General features: G+C 37.5%; 1 non-coding gene across 1 annotated transcript; it reads left to right on the top strand.

The window, feature by feature from the left end:
- Positions 1-1,273: 1,273 nt before the first annotated feature.
- Positions 1,274-1,346, top strand: TRNAF-GAA (transfer RNA phenylalanine (anticodon GAA)). The gene has a single exon. It is a non-coding gene; the product is annotated as a tRNA-Phe (tRNA).
- The last annotated feature ends 21,396 nt before the right edge of the window (positions 1,347-22,742 follow it).

Genomic DNA, 22,742 nt, shown 5'->3' with positions numbered 1-22,742 from the left:
CTGGAAGGAGGTTGTGGTGAGGTGGATGTTAGCCTCTTCTCCCAGGTTACTAGCAATAGAACAGGAGGAAATGGCTCCAAGCTGCATCAGGGGAGGTTTAGATTGCATATTAGGAAAAATATCTTTACTGCAAGAGTGGTCAGGCATTGGAACCAGCTGCCCAGAGAGGTGTTGGAGTCACCATCCCTGGAGGTATTTAAAAGACATGTAGACGTGGCACTTGAGAGCATGATTTAGGAGCTGTGATAGTGTTGGGTTGACAGTTGGACTTGATGATCCTAGAGGTCTTTTCCAACCTTAATGATTCTATGCCTATGATTCTAATTCACCTGCTTTTGTATCTCAAAATTTCCACTTTATGAAATGCATTTTATAAAATTGGCATAATAATTTAATATCTTTTGTCACTAGAAACATCAGCATATGACAAAGATTCCTATACAGAAGTATGAGATGGGAAGGTCTTTTTAAGCCAGGCTCATCCAGAGGAGTAGACCAATGGACCGTAACAACCACAATGCAGAAAAGCTTTGGACTTGAGAACATGAACTGATCGCAACCAACCTTCCTTTCTCACCAACAAAACCAAAAAAGTTGAAAGAAAAATTAGTCAGAAAACTTTAAAATAAAAATAACTAAATATCTGAAAATGTTTACAAGAGAAAAGTGTTTTAACAATAAGATATGTCCTTATCTTAAAAGAACCTTTCTGCTCAAATGTTACTCTTATTTTGCTACTAATCACTCAGTCAATCTTCCTGGGAAAACAAAACAAACCAAAACAAAACACAACAACCGAAAAACAAAACCAGAAAAACCAAAAAACCAGAAAATGTAGACAGTGCCCATAATTTTGCTATAAAGATTTAACAGATTGTCAGATATAAAAGACAAGATAGTGAAGCAAAGTTGTAGTCTGCTAATCTGCAAATATCTGTTTCTTGAAAAGTCATATTTTTTCCTCTGTGTGTTACTCACGCATTACTTGTTAAAATAGTTGATAGAAAATTAATTTTGAAAATGAAGAATTCTGTAAACATCTGTCAGTTTTATTAATAGCAGAATGTCTTATGTCATTAAAACAATATTTATAGTCATTATGTCATAACTTTGGGGACAGAACTGATACCAGAACAGCATTTTTAAGCTCGCACCAGAGCATTTATCTCTACTTACAAGCGAAAGGTTTATTTTTACCATGTTAAATAGGCAGGGAAATAAAACTGTTTGAAGTATTGAAAATAAAAGCTGATGAGGAACTTTTCAAATTAGGGCTGGAGTAGCTCAGCTGGGAGAGCGTTAGACTGAAGATCTAAAGGTCCCTGGTTCAATCCCAGGCTTCAGCAATGGTTTAAATGGTTGGACTACATGACCACTGAGGTCCCTTCCAACCTGTGATTCTGTGGTAAATAGGTCGTTTTCTTGGAGTATTGTTATTTTCTAACTGTAATTTTGAAAATCATCTGTATACTTTTTAATTTAAAAAGAACTTCAGCATTAAGGTAAGCAAGTAATGAAAATGGATATTTTACCAAAAATCTTCAGAAACTAAGAGAAAGATTTTAAAACTTAACTGAAGGAACTATTTTGATTGACCTTATCTGAAAGTTTATGACTATGATCTGGGGGGTGGGTGACGTTAATGAATTTAAACAGAAAAATAACATCTTTTCCAAATCTGATAAGTCCCAGTCTCCTTTCTAAGAAGGTATGGAATTTTATTGTTGTTTTTGCAAGGTTATTAAAATTTGAACTACTCAATTACACTTTTAGAACTTCATGGTAAACTGGTCCTGGTGGGATGTAAGGGAACTAAAGCCTGTATTGATTTGCTTCATTTCAAAAGCAACAGTAATGAAGTCCAAATCATCAGAGTCCACACAGCTCAGAGGGAAATAGGCCTAAACAGACGTTACAGCTCTTCTATTTTAGGCACGTGCTCCCAGCAATTAAGCATGTACAGGTTGCAGACATAGGCCAGGATGTACCATGAGACAGGATGTCACTGTTCTGCCAGGTCGATTCCAGTTAATTCCTCTCAGCAGCGTGTTTGCTCAGAGACAATAAAATTCAAATCTGTTTGAATTTACTTACCACACTAGCAACATTGCTACAAGCTCCCAGTATACTGAGAAAGCAGATGGTCTGAAATGAGCCTAAAAATGCATAGAGTTAATGGTGAAATGGGTTCCTGGTGATTTGTGATTTAGGAGTGATAATCAGCACAGTGTGGGTTGATAGGCACTCAGCTTGAAGACAGGATAGATGGGGAAAATAATATTGCATTAACAGGGACAGCCATGCACCCCTTCAGTCCCCAAGCTGCTGAAACCAAGCCAGCAGAGGAAAGCAGATTGGCACAGCTCCCCCTCACATTGCCTCGAACACAGCTGGCTGTATCATGAGCTTGGAAGAAAGAGTTTGGAGCAGTAGCCACAGGTGCTGCAATGTTTCCTGCTGCTCTGACCTGCCGCCTTCCCTTCAGGAGAATCTGGCAACCTGGCTGAGCCCAGAAAGGTGATTGGACAGAGCTGAGAAGGAGAAGTGGTTCAGGTGGTTTCAAATGAAAATGGTCTATGAAATAAGATACTTGTAAAGGACACCCCCACCCCACCCAAAACTTCCTGTGTGTCGTATTTTGGAAGGTTCACAAGAGCGGGGGTGAGAGCTTGCCTGTGTTGACGTTGAATTATTTGATCCCAACAGTGGAGGGGTCATAAAAACCAGCAGAAAACAGAATACATGTTCTATGCTTCTGAATACTGTAAAAGTGCTGTGATCTTTCTGTGAGTTCACTATTTATCAATTACACTTTTGTTTATATCCAAAGGTATGACTTTACAGAAGCAAAGTACCAGTACTCCTACATTAGGGAATAAAATATGCAGAATAGTTCATCTAAAAATCTGGAGAATAGTGCATAGGCTTCTGTAAAAATTCCCGTTTTAACTTCTACATAGATTAGAAATTAAGATCCCTTTTCCATGAAGAGATTTTCCAGACTGCATGACAGTCCTAGAAACTGCTGAAATGCACCTTGACCAGGGTACATATTTTTACTACTGATGTAAAAATTACTTGAATATATGAGAAAAAAACCATCTGCATGGGTTTTTATGCATAGCATGATAGAGAGGAAGCTTTTGTGAGCAATGTTGGAGAAAAATACTCCTTTAATTGACTGTATCTCTCCTGGGGAGGAAAAAAAGAAGAAAAAAAAAAGCACACCAATTTTGCCATTGTATTTAAGAAAAATAATTTCAATGACTTTTAGCACAATGTGTTACTCCCCTTTCTTTTACAGTTATAGGGCTACACAGAACTGAATTACTCTATCCTGCAACACAGATTGGCTAATTTTTAATTGGTATTTCAGAGTTTCTTGCTGTTAATAAGTTGTTTGCTTCTGGCTGTACACGTAAACACTCTGATTATGTCTATACAAATATATCATTGAATGACTGAGGTCAGTATCTTGGAAGTATAAGCATTGTGAATTTGTTTCAGACTTCATGTTTGTTAAGCCTTAAGTCCATTCAGACAGCACAAAGTATTCTTCTGTTAATAATCCATTTTTCATCCCTTTTCTATCTAAAGAAAATTTCTGTCAGGTGGCAAGAATTCAGGTGGAGAATTTTCTGGATGCATCCTCCCGCTGGACGCAACTTCTTCAATGGTTTATTCTTTGCTTCTGATGATTCTAGGGTTTGGAGGGGGCAATTAGAAATTTTTTTTCCCCACATTTTACATGCTTTAGAATTGGATGTTATTTTAATAAGTGCTCTGATTGCTGGAGTATCGGACTTGCTGCAAAAATTACATTTTAGGAACATGGGTATTACTCTGCTTTTGTCTGATCTGACATCTCCCTGAAACCTGCTGTCTTGCTGTCAATGCTGTAGTTGTAGGAGAGCTGCTGCTCCCTAATTATTGTTTGCTTCCTGTAACCAGAGAGAATATAATAGAGGAAATATGCTTTGGTTATTTGAATTCAGGAACACAGGCAGGTCAGAGGAGGGCATATATGAAGCTATGCCTCCATGGTCACAGCTGTTGTGTCTGAATCACTGTTATCAGGAGAGTAAAACAGTCAAAAATTAGATTTCAACCAGTCCAACAGTGTGAAAATATAACATCTGTTAATATCTTATATTCTTCTCTCCTGTAGAGCAATAACAAGTCAGAAGAACAAAAACTGGGTTCCATGGGCATGAATATTGTTTTCTTTCAATCTTTTTCATTCCATGCTTGCAGCGTGCTGAAGAGGCACAGCTAAGGCTTACTCTGGGAGACACCTCAGGATGCTTTTTGGTGTCTGATACCACCATTCAGTACCCCAGCTTTCATGGCTTATTGGAAAGCATGTGCCTCACCTTTGGAGGAAGACGTAGTTCATGTGGTTCACTGAGCTTTGCTAAGGATGCCCACTGAACAAATGTCACTCCCCAAATCATGAACTCCTGTCTGTTTGTCAGGTAATTCAGAGACTTTATCACTGGACAAGATTTTAAAGTAAGAGAAGGCATCTATTTTATTCCATCCATGTATTGGAAGCCCATCCAATAAAACATTGCAAAAATTGCAGTTCTTTTATTCTACAATTTGACACTTAAGTCTACAGTTGTGTGTGTCTCTGTCAGAGAGAGAAACTGAAGAGAGCCATGCCTGCTTCTGCTTTCTCTGTCTGGGCTTCCATAAAATGTAAGTAAAGGGGAAGTGTAGGAGGTTTCAACACTCTTCCTGTTTCATTATATGTTGATTTTATTATACGTTTATTTTATTATATATTTAAACTAGTAGATACTTTTTTGGACCACATATTTGATTCAATTAGTGATCTAAAACTCTTGTATTTGTTCAGGATCAGGTTCTGTTTTCAATTGACAAAACTCAGCACTGAACACAAAGTAATGAGAAAGGAATTGCTTCACTGTGAGCTAAACACTTGAAAAGAATGAAAATGGACGAAAAAAGAATTTGCAAAAGAAATTGGCCCCACAATTGCTTCAGTACCGTCTTACCTTTTGCTCCATTGCACATGGTGTATTTCGTGTGATGAGCCCTCAGAAAGGGCACAGGTGGCTGGTAACAGAGTGTAGCAGTTGCAATGTGATTGTAATCAGAACTTACCGCGCTAACAACTAGCCACACCAAATGCCTCTCCAATAAGATTTAATGGCTGTGTATCAACATGACTGACCACACTGATGACTAGACCAAACATATCATTGGTCTGTTTTATGAAGTGGAGGGATAGATTCTTTCAGTAAATCTCTGAACTACCAAATAGCATTGTCTAGTCTCTCATCCCCGGCTCTTTCCTTTACTAGCTTCAACAGAGCTCTCCTTCTACTTTTAACTTTCCTCTTGGTAATACATGCTGTTATAATAAGCTCAGCTAGGACTACAATGCCTGGATTTCAGTCCCAAAACCCACCCTATTTGCCAGGATGAGTACTGTCTTAATCTTGTTTTCATTAAACATAATTTTTCCTCTGATCTTTCAGCACTTGATTTTTCTGTGGTTCCCAATTCCACAGAGTAAAGGAGTTAAGAGTAGAAATAAGGACATCAGAAAAAATTGAAGATAACCTAGAAGACATAGAGAGTGAAATGGAAGGCTTGTGTTCTGGGGTTGTAAAGAATAATTGTCATAGCAGGATGAAGAGAAGAATTTATATTAAATTGCTGCAGAAACACCATTATTAGTGACATGATATTACCAGAATATGAAACGTGATTATGATGAGTCAGTTACACAGAACATTCTTCATAAGCTGTGCCCACTCAAAAACCTCTAACTGGCTTAGTTGCACAAAATACAAAATTATGCTTTTAGGAATGAGGGGCATAAATCATAACAACGAAAGAAAAGAGAAAGTGGAAAACAGTGTCTCTGATGAAGATTCTGGGATCATAAAAGACAAGAGACTTAATAAGCTTCAGATGCAAAAAGAATAATGTGATTCTTCATACAAACAGGAAAGTTTTGATTAAAAGTATGCATGACTTGTGTTTATTGTGTTGATGAGACTAATTCTGCAATGGTGCATTCCAAATAGATGTCCTCATTTTTGAAAGGGTATTGAAAAGAAGAAGAGAAGAAATAACTTAAAATTTATTACAGAAAGAATTAATGAGTTTGGTAAAATTTGGATTATGAAAGAGAATATTAATGAGACATAATTACAGTTAATTTATTTCTTCACAGGGAGAAAATATAGAGTCCTGAAAGGTAGTTTATTCTGCCAAGGAGCCCGTAGTTGGAATTTGAAGCCAAATGAATGTGAATAGAAATAAAAGCTCCTGGTTCAAACGAAAGATTCTCCATCATCACGATAGCTGTCCATGAAACAAAGCATTTCTGCAATATGCCCTTTCCATTTCATTATTCATTTCAATCTCTTTTTCTAGGGCAATAGTCAGTACTCCTAGCATAGCTTTAATATATTTTTTTTCTTTTAATTTATGAGTGTATTTTTAAAGGATGAGAGGAATTGCATTTCTCCCATGTGTGGTCCACATTGTATTACACTGAAAGTCACAATAATTAGGTTTGCCAGTATCAGGCCTTTTTCCAGCTGATTGTGTTTCGGTTTATTTTTTTCTGTCTAACTTGAGCAGCTTTCCATAACACGCATTTTTGACCCTACTGATGCTTGAAAGCAGAGAATCTAAAAGGATAAGGAGTCATATTTCATTCTTTTGCCACATACATTTTGATAGAAAGGCTAATAGAGTCAAATCCTCACATATTTGCTGGCTAAACACTGCTATTGTCAATAGAATTGCACAACTGTTCACAGGTGTTTGATATGCTGTACGTTTATCCTGTGTTGCTTGCTTTCTGGGATAGGCAGAAAACTAAGTGATCAAGGAGAAGCCAAGGAGAAGATTGGGCGCTCATGTCTCTTCCAGCCTTGACTAGAACCTCAGTTCTAACAGAGCTATTTATTATAGGTTATGTTAAATCAGAAAAGCAGAGCTCAACAGAGAGGCAACTATGCTGTCAATCACCATGAGCTACTAGATTAAAAAAACAAGACCCACCAAAAACCCAAACACACAAACCCCAGCCTTTTCAGCATTACTGATAAGTATTCGGAACAGGTACAATGCCAAGTTATTTCACACTAGCTCAGAATTACTGTGGCAGATAATTCCTAGACAATGTCAACAACATATTTGTTATGAGTCTAATAATAAAGTATTTGTAAATGCAGTGGCAGGTTACTCATTCCCTCCAGCAGCAGGTGACTTGGGTATGTTCCAAAACCTGCTGCTAATAGGGGACAGATTTGTGTAGTTGGATCTTGAATTATTTAGAACAGACTAAATGGTAGCACTGTTCTAATTTGGTGCATACAAGGCTTAGATAAAACCAGAGCAAACACACAAATATAGCAACACACCTGCAAAACAAAACAATTTTTCTAAGCCTTTGCTAATTCACCAGTAAGAGCTAGATTAGTGGGTTTAGGCAGCCGTAGCTGTAAGACATTTTTTTGTTTTGGTTGGAAATTAATTAAGTTCCTCTCCATGGCTAGTTTCAAAATACTGTGCAATCCCTGATGTCCCACATTTTAACTTCTAAATAATTCATCAGGATGTGAGAGATTAATCTCAGTCCCACAGCAATTCATCTGTGTTGCACACCTGAAGTCAAAATTAAGAATCTTCACCAAGAAATAATTCAAACTATATTTCCACTGATTTTAGTAGGAATATTTCCCTCAGAATAAGATTGTAAATTTGGCATTAGTAGAGACTGAAGGAATCCACCAGACCTGTGTGGTACTGTTATCCACTCCTGTCTATATCTGCTAGTGTGATTTGACTGAAAAACTTGAAAAACATAGCAACAAGTTCACAGGTATAAGCTTCCATCTACAAGCCTTAAAACACACACACTATATTCTACATTCTTTCATAAACACATTACTTCAAGAAACAACATCATTATGGGTACCTTCCACTTCATAACTGAACCAGACGCTATGTTCACAAGTCACAAGTTTTAGTCAGTCAGAGATATGGCAGCATCGAATTTTGTTGCTCTGACTTAAGTACAAACTTATTTAGGAAGTTTTAGGAAATTTAGAATTTTACTTATTTGGAAAGTAAGAAGTTTTACTTAATACAGTTACCAAGAACTTGTGGGGATTTTCACCTTCTGCTGTATCTATTTGCTTTAGCTTGTCCAAGGAGGTGAGCACCTTCACTTCTCAATAAGGACAGGACAGCAAAGAGAGCTGGAAACAGAAGCACAAGCTGCATTTTAGCATGCGATGTTCCCTGAGGTTTCTCAGAGAAAACTTCCCTGATAGCAGTGCGAGACCAAACTACCCTCAGTGATAGGCCTTCCATACCAGGAAAACGTACAAACTCTTAAGTTCAGTGATACCACAGTGATGCTGCATTTGGTAACTGAGGTCTCCTTGTCATACTGCAATGGCAGAAGGTTTACAGGAAGAAATAAAATCTTCTGTTTGGTGCAGTAAAACACATTTGAAAAAAATATAAGTTGCTGGGAACCCAAGACCGCGTCTTTTTGGGATTTGTCTGCTTTTGGTTTTATTTAGGTTTTTAATACACTGTAACAGATTAATATTTTTTTTTCCTGTTCTATAAACCATATTCGGATATCCTTAAACTTATTGATAGTGTAATACTCTGCACTGCAAACTGCCTGCAAACACAGGCCTGAGGTAATTGAACCCAGTTCTTCAACTGTTCTCTGTTATAGGTGGAATTAAATGGAAAAACACATTCTCCAAACAGTTCCTTCTCATTTCTGCTGAGGAACAGAAATGAAATAGAAAAAGTGCTTAGGTGAATTTGTGCTATGATTTAATTTTTTCTTAGTCTAGTGGGTGGATAAATACCTTTCTGCATTTTAAATTTTAATTCTAAAATGCTGTGGCTGAACATACTATCTTCAAAAGGAAAACATGTTTTAATGCTTATTACAGAAACTAATTTTTTGAAGAAAAGAAGGCTTCCATTCTATAGATACTATCCTACAGTACCAAACTTGTAGTTATTATTTGTGGCCGGACTAGTTTAAGAGTTGTATTTTAAGATTAGTACAAATATTGAAATTCAATTTCTACTTTAAAGTTTAGTTCAATGTCAGAATGAGTTTGAATGCTGTACCCGTCTCTGAGAAGCTTCTTATTCCTCTGAGCACTTAGTAACAGTGCTAAAACTGCTTCTAAGTAGTGGGAGGCAGGATCTGTCCTAGACATTGCTGAAATGGACAGCTTCCAAGGGAAACTCATTATCGTGTTATAGCAAAATAGCTATCAACCACAGTGCACTTCACCTGTAACAGAACCCAGGAAGCCTGTCTGGCTGTCACACTGGGAAGAGAAGCCATACTTTTGCGGAAAAAGCAGCGGTTGTTCAGGGATGGCTGGCCCTGCCTTGCAGCTCAAGTCTTTGCCTGTGGTGGTAGAGTACACCCACTGCTCCACGCACCCAAGCTCCACTTCCTCCCATAGTCTACTGCCACTCTGAGCTGGAGCCTTGTAGCCATAACCTAATCCTGCCCCTGTAACCTTAGGGCTACAGTGTTTTGCCCACACTGGAAGGAAATGCTGAGCTAGCTTTGCAGGGAGAGTAGCCCTGACAATATCACTTAGTTTGGACACCAAATCTCAGAAATTATCCAAGCAGTTACTCAAGTGCAAGGAAGAAAGAAAACTATATCTAGATTTTGGCTTATGAAAGTAATAGCTGAAGAGTATGACTGCAGAAAAGAAAGTGCAAGGTTGTCAGCTTTCAGCCTGTGTGCAAAACCAGAAAGTATAAATGCCCTTTAGAAAGATCCAGGAGGGAAACACAATACTAGACAAACAATGTTTGTGTTTAGAAATGCAATATTCTGACAAACACATGTACAATAGTCTAACTTTTGAGGCAAGTATTTTCCTCCTGCATTAACTTTTGCAAAATGCATTTGAATGCATTAATACCAGATTACTCAATTACATATAATAACAGCAGCTATATTTACTCTATATACTATATCTTCTTTCTAATGAAGATATAGCTTAAGAGAACAAAAGTTTGAGATTTTTTTTGTCTTTGATTTCAGTTTCATTTTTTCTCCTTTTACCTGCATGTCTGCCTGTCACTGTACCTGGAAGGATACAAACTGCATGAACTGCAAAGACGTTCATGTGTATTCATTATTTCACCTGTAGCTATATATTTTTTCTGCATTGATGTTTCTTTGAGAGTTCTGAACGACTAACTCTACCTGTTTTGCACGGAAATGGAATGTTCTTGAAAAACTATATTTCGAAATTGCAAATGTGATACATTTCATGGAAATGTATCTTATGCTCCTCCAAAAATAGAAACAAACATATCGCCTGATTTATGACTTTCATGGAAATTAAACTTTATTTCAAGTTCTAACACATACAATAAATTTCTGATACTATTTACAGAAATAGGATTATGTACTAAACTTAAGAGCTAATAGTAAATTAATAGATCTGACTATTTTCTGAACATTTTCTGAGGACTCAGCTGAATTCTGTCTATGGATTGGTTTTGGCCTGTTAAACTTTTAATACTTCTTTTTGCAATTTATTAAAATTAAAGTATCATTAATGAGGTAACTTTGATCTGTGCCTCAGAGTAAGACAATATATACTCCACTTTCCTTGAATGGCTCCTTAGGAAAATAATTGTCGTCATTTATTGATCTTTCAACATATTTTCAGCACTGCCTTAGTTTTCAAGACATATTTTATGTTCCTTCCTCTGTGTTGATCCTGCTTTTGACAGAACTGGTTTGCATATTCATAGTAAAATGCTAGCTTACATAAAATAAAAGCTTACTAGTAGTTTCAGTGGTGTCAGAGAAAGTGAAAATTAAAACCACATTTTTTAAAATATTGGAGTGGGCGAGGAGATTCATTAAGACAAGTTTCACATCAAAAAGACACAGAAATAGCATATTGTTTTATTTTCATTTAAAAATTCTTGCTGTTTCCCGCATATATGACCTGATGAGAACTATGGTGGTAAGTAAATATAAAAAAATGAAAAAAAAAAATCCATATGAAGAAATCAGAAGTGACATTTAGGATTGCGATCACAACAAATCTCATTTTTTACCTTGAGAAAGTTCTTACACCTGCATTAATGTATGTCAATTACACCTAATACATCCTGGAAAATGCTGACTAGGAAGGAGAGGTTCTTGTAAATTAAAAGTCTGATTTTCCAACAGTTGCATGTATCTTCATACTGAATCATGAACAGTTCTTCTTTCCTGAATGGACTCTTCTATTCACGCCAAAGGAAGAGCATACCTAATTTTGTTTCTTAGTGCTTTGGTCTTGGTTTCATACAACCTAGTGGTAACCCCTCAAATAAAGCATCTAAGAGAGAAAAAGCTCATGGAATTTTGCCCTTCCTGGTATGTCTGTTCTGGAGAGCTGCTTTGTTGTCTTACAGAATGTATTTTAATACCTTAATCTGGAAGGCAAGAATCTAATCCTTGCCATTTTTTATTCTTTAGTTTCTTTTTCCCTGTAAACTATTTCCCATGATGGATATCTATATAAGGTCAAGAGTGCTAATTATAACTCTTTGTTTAGTTAACAGTCAGAACAGTAGTATTATTGGCTTGTAAAGTATTATTTTATATAAATGCTAAACTGATTGTATTTTCAATAATATATCATATTTGAATGGCAACTGTGAAAATAGTGTAATGGGCTCATATGTTGTCAAGGAAATATGATGTTTGTCCCCAAGGTTTTTCTTTAAATCCATTTTTTAAACCAGTTTCAGATGATGAAGTATTATTCTTGAAAGGTAGTCTGACAAGTGAATTTCCATTTTAATTAGAACATTAATGACAAGTCGAACTGTCTTTCTTTTAAGGTAAAAAGTTAATAATACTGTAGCAGAAACAGAAAGCAATATTTTTATGCCCCCTGACCTTTAAGGAAAAAATATATTTATAGTCTCATCCTTTCAATAATATGTCCAAATGCCATTTTTTAATCTATTTAATTTTGAAATTTAAGCAGGATTCATTCTTTACCATTTATGATAATGAACATTTTCCACTGAAAAAGCCCTTTTGACTAAACAAAATGAAACATTCTCAATGCTATTTTGGCAATTGAAATATTAAAAGAATTAATGCATGTTATGTGTTTAAATTTAAAGAAAATTTAAAAGTGAATGATTTGATGTTAAGGATGCATTTTGAAAAGTTAATCCATTTATTCTAAAATTACTTATTACAGTATTTTGATTTTACTGCATATTTCATCTCTTTATTCCATGTCAAAAGACAAGGAAATCTGGAAATTATCTTCTTCCATGGGTTGAAAATTTCATTTTCTATTTAGATCTAGAAGAATGCTGTCTAAGAAGAAAGTCAAAAGCGGTTTGGAATTGAGCATGTACTGAGCAAAATATATTTCCTTCTGATGGAAAAAGAACCAAATCTTAATATTTCAAGGAAGTATTAACTTATGTTTATATTATATTCCATTTTACTACGTACTCATATCTAACTTTAACTACACTAATATAAAGTCTAATACTTTATATCAACTACAGTAAAGTTTGAAAATGTACATGTCCAACGTAATTTTGAACACTAAAATATCTAATCAGTTGCTCAGATGGCTCTAAACATCTGTTTAGGCAGCTGATTTGTTATTGAAATATCACTTTTCGTAGGTGGACATATTTTAACAACACTTATGATGTCAGGGAACCTAAAGTACTAATACTCGGATCCTCACACATCCTGATTTCAAATACCCTTAAATGAGGCAATCATATGAATCCCAACCTAGGATTTGAAGGCAGCCAGTGTAGTTTAGAAATATGTACACCTAACCTCATATTTCTGGTATTTCAGACCAGGATATCACAGCTAATTCTGCGTTTTCTAGCACAGACACACCTTCTATGTTTGATGGCCACTGCAGTGTCAGAAAAACCCTAGGGCCTAATCATGATGGTGTCTTTTAAGACTTTGCACACCCAGCACCACCACACACACTAAACTGCAGTCACAAGGTCAGTAATGGAAATACTTCTTCACTGGTCATTACCAAGGTGGATGGGCCACGTATACTTAAGCTGGAAAAGGAACATGTATAAATTTGTATATGTTTCATAAACAGCCAAATACCCCTGCAGTGGTTTTGTCCTGTGTTGGGATAATGTTAGGATGGCCTTGCTCTTGCTCAGACAACTGAAGAAGGATAAGGAAGAGACTCAGGAGAGAAGCATAGCATAGACTGCATGGAGACCAGAGAGATCCTCTTCTCCCTCTGCAGAAAAAGAAGAAAATAGAGCCATAATACCATACCTGAAATAGTCTTAAGCTATCAAAGAATAGCTTCAAAATGCTTGGGGTTTTCAAGACCTTCACAGAATAAAGAAACTTTCTTAACAGCAGCCACTTTTCTATACAATCTCTATTTCTTAAGGTGTTCTTAGGATAAAATCTGTTACAAAATCACCACAATTCCTACTGTGTTCTTGTTTTATGCTTTCCTAACATAAACAAAATTGTGATCAAGTTCCTCTTAAAATGATTTCAACAGTACAAAACACAGGCATGTGCTTTTCAGAGCGTCACTTCCCGTCAGACCTCTGAATATCTGCTGTAGACAGGTTATTACCCCTGCTGCCTTTCTTTGAGAAGGAGGAAAACTCATGACTTCTTGGTCTGCCAGAAACAACTGTCAGGGCACCACCAAGGCCAGCAGCTCCCCAAAGGGTCCCAATGGGGATGGCCTGGCAGCCAGGGTCAGTCCCAGCCCCAGCCAGGAGCAGGCAGCCGAGGGGACTGGGACAGCCACAGCCGGGGCATTGGGCACCTCCCTGGGGATGCGCTGAGGCTGGGCTGGGCTGTGGGGCCACCTGCCTCAGCAGGGCCCATGGCCAGGCAGGGCAAGGCTGTGGGGAGCTGGAGACCAGCCCTGCTGCAGCATTGCTGGGTCTGGGGCTAACAGTCCTGGGGGGCTGACATGGGGCCCTGGGCTGTGGGGAGCCCTGAGGGAACTGGGCAGGGACAGTTGGGGCTGGCAGCTCCCCCCACGCCTTAATCCCTTTCCTTGCCATACTGGTCATTCAAGAAGAACATGGATTTTCAAAGACACATACTTTTAGACAGTAAAAAAACCCCAACCCTGCAGAAGCATCTTCTGTCAATAAGGCTGTCCTTGCTTTCTACTTTTTCTGTCATATACAGTAACAGCCTACATTAACAGCTGAAATGATTTGACATCCCCAATTCTGTTAATGGGAGAATTACTCTAGTCTGAATAGCTAATAAAGTCTTATAGATAATTCTACCTTAGTCCTTAAAATGGGCTGAATTTACTTGTCTAAGGAACTGTAAGACTAAATGTGTTAAAACAGATTTAGGGATGTCTGTACACAAAATATGTGTTAGTCAGAGTTAGAATTACTTTTCTGCTTTAACTATGCACAGCAAGTAAGTTGTTATCAGCTTAATTCTTGGCAGTTTCTCTTAAGAGTTGAATCTCAGACTGAAGGCTATTGTTATGCAGATGGATTTCCTGAGCTGTAAATTCTGCATTTTGACTTTGAAGAAGAGCACAGGTTCCTTTTAAATCAGTCTGTGTTTGTCTTGTATCATCCTCTTAACAGTAGCATCCTAGTACCTTCCTGTGTCACATTAAATGAAGTAATCAGCATCTTTCACATCATGTATACTTTACTGTAGTGGAAAAGATTTTTTGCCTCTACATTCACATTAAATGTTCCTGACTCTTCACAGTTCCCAGCAATCTCAGACTGAATATGCTTAACCTATGACAAGCCGTGCCCTAAGTTATATTTATGGATATTATATTACTTTGTTGTTGGAATATTGTCATTTCCAAGGGCCTGCACACTGGCCAGCAAATTTTTATTCCTTTAACCAAAACCTTCAGGTTCTTCTGCATCTTGATATTATTGCTAAAATGTTGTGTAAATCAGTCCAACCACCTAGCTGCATTGTTTTCTTGCCAAATTTTCATTTCCCTCCAAATTTTCCTGTTCTTTCCTTTCTTCCACATTTAGTTTTGACATCTTTTGCATTTTTGCCTTAATAACGTTTCTTGCCAACTCTTGAGCTTGCACTAATTCAGCCTCCCTCACAGTGCTCATCCTAGCGTGTGCATACACAATACTTCGTCCCTCCCCAATGTCAACTCAGATATTTTTTGATGGAGGGTCTTCCTTCCCTTGATTAAAATGAGGCAGAGATGTCCAGTGATAGAAAAAATATGTTGACTGTGCACAGACTGAGTCTTAAAGCTATGCACTATTCAGCAACACAACTTTTCTTCTGAGTGACAAAATAAACCATGGTTGCAAAGTAGAACTACACTGAAAGTAAAACAGGCAGGAAAAGGGCATACTTGGTTTTGCAAGTTGTTTGCTCTCTACAGTCATCTGTCCACACAGCCAGGGAAAGGAGAGAAAACCAAAAAGGTTTCTGTAAAAGTCTGACCTGTACCCCTGACCTATCTCCATAGTAACCAGAAAGTCTAAGGCATCAGAAGAAATGCCTCAGACTACTTCAACAGCAGTGTTACTTGATTATCTCTCACTTATCCAAACGTGTCTATCAGAGAGGTTGAAATACTTTCATCTGACTGCTTAGACTGGATTCTATAGAGTAGGACTCAAACTAATTTTATAATGCTTACCCCATTTCCATTTCAGGCAGTGTAATCCTGAATATGACAGAAAATAAAAAGTTTTGTCACCATTTCATGTATCGCTTCTCAATCTCTTCTTACGACATTAATCATATGAACATATGTCTGTGTCATTCGCATTACCCTGGAAGAAACATATGTTCCAGGTAAGGCAGCCATGTATTTCACTAAATTCTTTAGAAAGCTTCCTTCTAATAATTTAGGATTGCTCACTGTCCAGTCTAAGTACAATTTCCTGCAGTTGGCACAATATAGTTGGTTATTTCATTCCTTTTCTTTAACTGTTTGGTAACAGGCAGAATATTTCATAGCACAGAACATAAATATTATGTTACTGGTTTTAGCAGTAGCAGTAGCATTGAATAGAATAACATTATGGTATTCCTTCAATATTGACAAATTGAACTATATGTATAATATTGCTGAGAAATGCCCTCACAGCTTCTTTTTCATCAAGTTACTCAGCAAGCACATTTGGGTTTTTAAAACAGATGTTCCCTCAAGGAACATAAAAAAAATATGGAAAATACACATAAATGTTTTGCTTGCATCCTGAATGGATTTACTTTCATACAGAGAAGTCAGTCAAAGTGACTAAGGCCTTTACAGACAGATAAATGGTGATATTTTCAGATACATTTATTTGAGGAGGGTAGAAGCGCAGCCCCAAGTTTACCACTGGACAGGCATCCTCAGTGGGACTTGGAACAAGTGGGCATGAAATACCAATGACACCGCTCTCCCTAAATGCAAAATAAGTTGTAACCCTTCCCTCAGATCTGAACACATTCATGTCCGAGTTTCTCACATTTCCGCTGTTCATACCCTGCTTTTCTGCAGCACATGACTAGAATTCTGTGAACGCTTTTTGTTGTTCATGGGCTGTTCCAATAACACAGATAAAGTAAACATACATCAGGCAAAGATCAGTCTTCATAGCTCCACTGAAGAGCTTTCCTCAGACATTTCAAAAAAGTCACCTGTCCTGCTCTCTCAGGTTCTGTACATTAGTTTCTGACCTTAGCTGGGAGGATGGCTGTTCCATGCCAGACCAGTAATCACTATATCATCAACCTCTGCCTCTGACATGTCAGTATGCTTCAGACACCGTGATGATAAACAGCATGGAAAAAGCTGATATGTAAGAACAGGTGGAAATGAATTGCTTTTATCTTTCTCTTTGCTGTCGCTGTAGTTCATAGGTGACCCACAAGTATTCATGCACACAGGTCTGAAAACTATCTATCTTGTTCATATCCTGCAAGATTGCTCATTCCACAAAGTATTTTTTTACCTTACCTTGACTTCTCAAACCCCTTTTTAGTGCACTGTCTGTTAATGGCTAAATCTATCATTTGATATAATGAGCCCCTCAGGGACAAACCTCTGACAGTGTTTACTGTCAAAGAATTTAAATAGGTCAAAACTATTTCTTTCCACAAAGCACAAAGCTGAAGTGATGATATGTTGTTCAGGAAATACTTCTTTCCATCAGCTAGCTACAGCTATAATCAAACATTTATAAATCATGTCAGCAGAGCGAAAATACAATATTCGGAGTTCCATAAGGGCATGTAGATAAATCTCTATTTTAGCATGAAACAACACAGATCTATAACTACCACAAAGTTTTCAGTGCCAAAGCACTTTACTGCTAACCACAATTCCACCCACAAGCCATTCTCGTACTGACTCCCTCTTTTATCCATAATGACAGTGGACAAGTTCTTCAGAAAAAAAGATAGAAAAAGTGCATTAAAAAACCTTTTCTTACCATATATATGATCTTCTAATACTCTTCTAAACTAATTTGCCAAATATGATGAAATGCACAGAATCTTATACTGTAGCTGTGGGCAATATATTAGTGTGAAAATGAAGGACCCAAAAGCAGATTTCTCATGGATAAAATTTTCTAATTTGGAGACTAAAAATGAAGTTGCTAAATGGGTTGAGGTCAATTTGCACTGTTTTGCACAATTGCTAGTGGTTCACAGAGATGCTCAATTTAAATTACTACTTTACAGATTTAAGTATCTGATATTTAAATTATGTGTGTTTGAAAACTTTGATCACAAGCTGATTCTGCACTGAAGATGTCCATAGCACTGGACTGAACCCTATAGCCATTTTTATTAGAACGTAAGAGGTAGCTTACAGCAACAAGCAATAGCTTGTTGAAATGTTCTAAAACATGAATAAGTATGTTACTAGTATTGGCATCCCTGGTGTTCTTTTTTTACTGCTACATCTTTAATCAGAATTAATTTAATTTATCATATGTACAGTTATAGTATTTATTATGTGTAGGATTATATTTAGAATCTGTAAGGTGATTCAGCTAATTTGTATGTTGTAACTTTATCCTCAACCAGAAGAGACACTTTTATCTGTGAAAAAAACATTAAAGCTTAGAAATATTAAAAAATATTCCCTTAGAGCAAAACCAAACTTATGATTTCCTTCTTGAAGTGGATCTAATTTTACACAATGGAAAGGGGTTCTTCAAGGTTATTTCAAATTTGCTCTATAGTACAGAAAAATCTTATGAGAGTTTTTTTCTTCTTACACTTCTTAAAGGGCAAAATAGTTCAGAGAAGGTACAAAGAAACCAGTCCTGAACATTTGCACTTTTGCTCATTGCTACTTTATTGACATCCAAAGGTAACACCAAGGCAGCAGACAAAACCTTTTTCTTTGGTCTTCAGTTGTATATGGATTTCCTGTTTCAGCATAACAAATAATTACTGTCATTTTATTCCTCAGCGTTATTCTGCTATTCTACTATGGCAGCAGAACACAAACTTTATAAATATCAAATATAAGATCTATTCTTAAATATGCTGCAGTTTATATAGGCTCTTCTCATTTTTTTTGTGTAAGATAGTGAAATAATACTTACATCATAGATACATCTGTTCATATAGAAAGCTTGTATTCTTACTCAAAATATAAAGCGTAAGTAATTATCTCTACAGAGAGATATTCTGTAGAAGTAATTTTGTCCCTATGGCATAACAATAGGGACAAAATAATTATGTTGAAAAAATTTCTGAATAAGTGACTTTTGAAGTGGAATATCTAATGTGAAACAAAGAATTATGACTTTATAGTTACATGATTTTAGCCCTACAGCCTGCAAGCCAGTTCCTCTGTGCATTGAATGGATTCATTTTTGAACCCTCATTTAAAAATCTGCGTACAGCACTTCTTACAGTTACCCTGAGGTCTGTTGCACAGAACAACATAGTATGCAATGCAATATTGTGCTGTGTTTGGAGAATACAGGGGTCAGAGAAGCTATATTTTAAATGTCAGGCAGGTCCACTCAAATCCCAGGTTTGCAGGTATACAGTTTTCAATCATTAGTTTATCCACATAATTACACTTAATTAATGGATAGAAACAGGATGATCCCAAATCAGACCCCTGGTTGCAAGAGCAAACAAGTGAATAGAATGGAGGGGCTTATTGAATTCTGGCTCTGAAAAACACACTTTGCCTATAAAGGGTTAAATCAAATCTTGGCCTGCAAAATACAAATCTGGAGTTTAAACATCAGTTTCACTGATATGGCTTCACCATTTAGATTTATGAGTTTCTGTCAAGAAATTCCTATCCCTTTTTAACAAGAGCAGATGAAAACATAAGAGAACAGAGAAAAAAAATGTCATATAGAGTATAGGGATATATGATGTGGATAGAATCGTAGAATCATTAAGGTTGGAAAAGACCTCTAGGATCATCAAGTCCAACTGTCAACCCAACACTATCACATCTCCTAAATCATGCTCTCAAGTGCCACGTCTACATGTCTTTTAAATACCTCCAGGGATGGTGACTCCAACACCTCTGTGGGCAGCCGGTTCCAATGCCTGACCACTCTTGCAGTAAAGATATTTTTCCTAATATGCAATCTAAACCTCCCCTGATGCAGCTTGGAGCCATTTCCTCCTGTTCTATTGCTAGTAACCTGGGAGAAGAGGCTAACATCCACCTCACCACAACCTCCTTCCAGGTAGTTGTAGAGAGCAAGGTGGTCTCCCTTCAGCCTCCTCTCCTCCAGACTAAACAACCCCAGCTCCCTCAGCTGCCCCTCATAAGACACGTGCTTCAGACCCTTCACCAGCTTTGTTGCCCTTCTCTGGACACGCTCCAGCAACTCAATGTCCCTCTTGTACTGAGGGGCCCAAAACTGAACACAGTATTTGGGGTGTGACCTCACCAGTGCTGAGTACAGGGGCATGATCACTTCCCTCCTCCGGCTGGCCACACTATTCCTGATACAAGCCAGGATGCTGTTGGCCTTCTTGGCCACCTGGGCACTCTGCTGGCTCATGTTCAGCCAGCTGTCAACCAGCACCCCCAGATCCTTCTGTGCCAGTCAGCTTTCCAGCCAGAGTCATATAGATAGCTGTCATGACCTAAAAAGTTAACCAACACTGCAGGTTTGTAGAGATTGCGACCATGGATTTGTAGGATTCTGTAATACAAAGACTTTTATCCTCTGAGTTTCTCTACTTTGTTGCAGATTATCACAAATACCACACAAATCACCACTAGCAAGTACATGTATGATTAATAAAGCATACGTGTATATTTCAAGCTATTACAAATTACTATCAGCAATCAATAATATAATAACAATGAATAACATAGCAGCAATCAATAACAGCAGCAACCAATTATATAGCAATATATAGCAATCAGTATAATAGCAACAACCAAGGAGGTATATTACAGGTTAGTATGAACTTACTGAAGAAACTTAGCAGTATAACAGCAGATATGCTTATGACAGATTACTTATATAGATATGTAATACTGGCATCAAATGACTTAGATTTCAGAAGGGGCCAAACCATCCTAAAGGGGAGGACAAACCAAACTAACTCCAAAGTGGGCCCAAGAAGATAATAGACAGAGTCTCACTTCGAACAGGGTCCATGTCACAGAGCCTGGAGTCAGCTGGGCATCCTCGGTGAGAACCCAATATCTTGTAGAAAGCTCATAAGGAATTCAACCTGTTTAGGAAAGGAAAAGTACGTATAACATGGGAAGCTTTCAGAAAGAGAAACTCCATTTTGGATAAAAATTAAGTCCTTTTTAAATCTTAGAGGCATAAGAGGGTGTAGGACACCACCACTTCAAGCAGCCAATAGATGATGTTAATTTTGATTCTTTATCTGCAACGGCTAATAAATAAATGATGATGTTTTCAGTTCTTTCAGAACTGAAAGAACTAATTTTATTTTCCAAGGCTAATTCCACTCTTTCAGATAATAAGTTGCCATTGTGGTTTCTTCTTTATGCACTTATCGATGTACCTCGGGATGTCTCTGGATTCTCAGTAGCCAACTTGTCCTTCAAAGAGGCTAGATGCATTTTTCAAGGATTTTTCTGGTTCACAGGCCTAGTTCCTAGGCTCCCGGTTCCTAGGTTGGCAGGCAATTTGTCTGTCAGTATTTTCCAACAAACATTTTCTTCTGTTCAGTAATTTTCCCTTCCTAACCAGGCCACCTTTATGGGTGCTCACATCAATAGCGTAGAGAAAAATTTACTGTCATGGAAGGTGTTGGGAAAATATTATCATAAATACTTTCTGCAGTGCTACTTAGCCATGTTGAGAGAAAAGCATTTGGATGGAAATTGGTGCAGAGAAGATCTACGAGGGTGGTCAGGGAACAGAGGAGCCTGAAATATTGTAGCCTGTGTAACCTGGCAAAAAGGATGCAAAGAGTGACTCTGGCTGGGCATCAAAGGAGGGAGACAAGATGTGAGAGACAACATTGATACAAAAACCCAGTAGGTCATGAAACAATCTGGCAGGAATGTTTCTAACCAGAAAAAAAGGAGGTTTCAGAGAAGGCTTGCTCTAACAGAACCGGAAGTCTCAAAAAATCAAGCAGCTTTTAGGACTGTTTCTGAGAGCTTAGAAGAGGAACTGTTTGTCAAGGCTGTCCACAGAAGCAAGGATTTGGTCACTGAATTATAAATAATATTATGAATCCAATTATATGGTATTAGTATCTTTATTATTAAATAGCTGTTTGCTAGTGCCTTATTTCTGAAAAAGTCACAGCAATGGAAATGAGGCAGAAGAGTTATGTTAGACACAGATGAAGTTGGATGTACGGGACAAAGTATTCCTTACCTTCAGAAGAATGCTGCTAACTCAGCAGAGAACATTTCTGTCAACAACTTGTAATGGGCATTGAGATAATGTATATGTGTTATAGAGAAGCACTTCAGAAAAATCTGAGAAAAAAGACTTGAAGTGTTATTATGCTGCATTTGCAGTGCTTGATATTGTCTGCGCTGTCCTTGTGTCCCTGTCTGATTTAGAAAAAGATTGACTCAGAAAAGTTAATATTGTAGTGTTGCTAAGCTGATTCAGTGTCTACCAAGGCAATTACACATTCCTTGTTCTTCAAACACCCATGGTTAAATGGGAAGTTTTACACCTGAATTGTTCTATTTCCCTTAAATTCTTTTTGAAATGTAACTTATCTGGATGTAGGTGAAAGGTACTGATTTAAAGTTGTTTCTTGTTTGGTTTTATTTTCAGTGGAAGGAAAATTTTCTAATGGTGTAATAGTCCCAGCACAATTCTGAAGAGTATCTCTCTTTTCTATTACAGAAAGGATGCAGGATTGCACTTGTTTTCCTTCTCTTGCTCCCCTGTTCCTCCTACTGCTTATGGTTCCTTATCTAAATTTGTACTCTGTTCACTTCTCCCACACTGTGCTCCGCTTAGGATGAACTCTTTTCCCAGTTTCAGTCCCGAGTCCTGTCAGCTGCAACTGCAAATACATTCAAGCCCTGTACAACGTGCCAAAGAAAATACTAGTAAAGGTGAGAGCAGCCTCACACTGCTACCCCTGCCCCTTTGTACTTACCCTTCCTCTGTTTCCACACTGAATCCCACTGTGCCTTGGAGTTTGAGGAATCTATATAGCCTATTATGGAGCACTGGACCAGACGAGCCCAGGTTAATAAAGTCACCTAGAT

Source organism: Phalacrocorax aristotelis, chromosome 3 (genome assembly GCF_949628215.1).
Source record: "Phalacrocorax aristotelis chromosome 3, bGulAri2.1, whole genome shotgun sequence".
Classification (NCBI taxonomy): domain Eukaryota; kingdom Metazoa; phylum Chordata; class Aves; order Suliformes; family Phalacrocoracidae; genus Phalacrocorax; species Phalacrocorax aristotelis.
This window is presented reverse-complemented; position numbering and strand designations above follow the sequence as displayed.